We start from the raw sequence: 2,500 nt of genomic DNA on the forward strand, positions 1-2,500 counted from the left end.
GCCAAGAACGTTTTCTTTAATCAAGAGCGAAAGTCAGAGGTTCGAAGACGATCAGATACCGTCCTAGTTCTGACTATAAACGATGCCAACTGGCGATCGGCGGGCGTTACCATGACGACCTCGCCGGCAGCCTCCGGGAAACCAAAGTCTTTGGGTTCCGGGGGAAGTATGGTTGCAAAGCTGAAACTTAAAGGAATTGACGGAAGGGCACCACCAGGAGTGGAGCCTGCGGCTTAATTTGACTCAACACGGGGAAACTCACCCGGCCCGGACACGGGAAGGATTGACAGATTGACAGCTCTTTCTTGATTCTGTGGGTGGTGGTGCATGGCCGTTCTTAGTTGGTGGAGCGATTTGTCTGGTTAATTCCGATAACGAACGAGACTCTGGCATGCTAAATAGTTACGCGACCCTCGGCGGTCGGCGTCCAACTTCTTAGAGGGACTAGTGGCGTTTAGCCACACGAGATCGAGCAATAACAGGTCTGTGATGCCCTTAGATGTTCGGGGCCGCACGCGCGCTACACTGGACGGATCAGCGAGTGCGCCCGGGCCGAGAGGTCCGGGTAACCCGTTGAACCCCGTCCGTGATTGGGATAGGGCCTTGCAATTGTTGCCCTCGAACGAGGAATTCCCAGTAAGCGCGAGTCATCAGCTCGCGTTGATTACGTCCCTGCCCTTTGTACACACCGCCCGTCGCTACTACCGATTGAACGGTTTAGTGAGATCCTCGGACCGGCCCCGTCGCGTGCCCGGCGACGGGCGCGGCGGTGCGCCGGGAAGACGACCGAACTTGATCGTTTAGAGGAAGTAAAAGTCGTAACAAGGTTTCCGTAGGTGAACCTGCGGAAGGATCATTATCGTTGTTGGTGGCGAGCCGCGGTGGTCGCCCCTCAAATCGAGTGTCTTTTGTCTGGCGCCGTTTCCGCGAGGACTCGGCGTCGCGGCGCCCCGCGCTTGGGCGCCGCTCGTTGTGAACGAGACCGTCGTGACAGAGAAGGGCGGGCGCTCGACGGCGGGCCGGGGATGGCCGTCGTCGGGGCCCGCCTTCGGAGAGGGACCGAGACCGAACGCCTCTAGGTCGGTTCCCTCGGCGGCGTCGGCCTCGAGCGAGCCGGCGCCGAAGGGGCTGCTAGGCCCCGCGAAAAACCGTGGTGAGCGAAGCGATGCGGAGTTGTCCTAAGAGCAAAGAGAGTACGACTCTCGACGGTGGATCACTAGGCTCGCGAGTCGATGAAGGACGCAGCTAAGTGCGAGAAGTAATGTGAATTGCAGAACACATTGAACGTCGATATTCCGAACGCAAATTGCGGCGTCGGGCAAATCCCGGCGCCGCGTCTGCCTCAGGGTCGGCGTGACGCGATGCGCGAGGCGGCTTTGGTAGGAGCCGCCCGCGGCCGAGACAAGCCTGGGAGTTTGGGCGTCGGGCCGCGAGGCCCGTCGCTCCGAGGTAGACCGGCGCGCGCCCGCGTCGGGGCCGGACCCGGTCGCTCCGCGACTCGGCCGCCGTTGCGATCGCGCCTCCGGGCGCGGTACTGGCGGTCGTGGCGCGGCGCGGCTTTGGGCGGTGCGGCCCCCGGCGAGGCGCGCGGCGGTGACCGGCGGCCGACGAGGCGCCGGCAGAGGTACGACTTCGACCTGAGTTCAGGCGAGGCTACCCGCTGAATTTAAGCATATTATTAAGCGGTGGAAAAGAAACCAACGGGGATTCCCCGAGTAACGGCGAGTGAAGCGGGATCTGTCCAGCGTCGAACCCGCGCGTTCTCGAAGCGCGCCGGAATGTGACGTAAGGAAGAGCCCCTGCGACGGCCGGCGGGCGCCGAAGTCCTTCTGATCGAGGCCTCTCCCCCGCGAGGGTGTCAGGCCCGCGAGGGCGCGCGCCGCCGCCGCTAAGGCTCTTCCCGGAGTCGGGTTGTTTGAGAATGCAGCCTGAAGCGGGTGGTAAACTCCATCTAAGACTGAATACGGTCGCGAGACCGATAGCGAACAAGTACCGTGAGGGAAAGTTGAAAAGCACTTTGAAGAGAGAGTTCAAAAGTACGTGAAACCGTCGAGAGGTAAACGGGAGGGCCCGTCCGGGCCCGGGCGGCTTTCAGTCGGGCGCGGGGGCGCGCCGCGGCGACGGGCGGAGGCGCGAGCCACGTCCTCGTCGGGGCGCGCGTGACGCACCGGCGCACCAGCCGTCCGGGCGGGCCGCGACCGGCTCGCGGTCGGAGAGAAGCGCGCTCGGAAGGTGGCCGTCGCCCTCGCGGGCGGCGGTGTTACAGCCGGGCGCGCGGAACGCCGGCCGGGGGCCGAGGTGACGGCGCCGCGCGCGCCGCCTCTCCGGAGGCGGCGGGCGTTCGCGCGGCCCGGGCTGGCGTCGGGCGTCGGCGGTACCGTTCGCGGTGCCGGCGGCGGCCGCGTCGTCGGGGTCGGGCGTTCGCCTCGCGCACGGGGTCTGCGGTCGTGTCGGCCACCTTCCCGACCCGTCTTGAAACACGGACCAAGGAGTCTAACGC

The 2,500-nt window shown here is 64.8% G+C and overlaps 2 non-coding genes and 1 pseudogene across 2 annotated transcripts in view; all 3 read left to right on the forward strand.

The window, feature by feature from the left end:
• LOC145459970 (small subunit ribosomal RNA) lies at positions 1-859 on the forward strand (annotated as a pseudogene; the record flags this gene model as incomplete).
• Positions 860-1,197: 338 nt separating this feature from the next.
• LOC145459909 (5.8S ribosomal RNA) lies at positions 1,198-1,351 on the forward strand. The gene has a single exon (XR_013921593.1). It is a non-coding gene; the product is annotated as a 5.8S ribosomal RNA (ribosomal RNA).
• A 282-nt stretch (positions 1,352-1,633) lies between these two features.
• The window catches only part of LOC145459931 (large subunit ribosomal RNA), a 3,726-nt gene continuing 2,859 nt past the window's right edge, over positions 1,634-2,500 (forward strand). The window contains exon 1 of the ribosomal RNA XR_013921614.1: positions 1,634-2,500. This exon is cut by the window's right edge and continues 2,859 nt beyond it. This is a non-coding gene — a ribosomal RNA (large subunit ribosomal RNA).

Source organism: Botryllus schlosseri, unplaced genomic scaffold, assembly GCF_051294905.1.
Source record: "Botryllus schlosseri isolate E-star unplaced genomic scaffold, Bs_hap1 Bs28a, whole genome shotgun sequence".
Classification (NCBI taxonomy): Eukaryota; Metazoa; Chordata; class Ascidiacea; order Stolidobranchia; family Styelidae; genus Botryllus; species Botryllus schlosseri.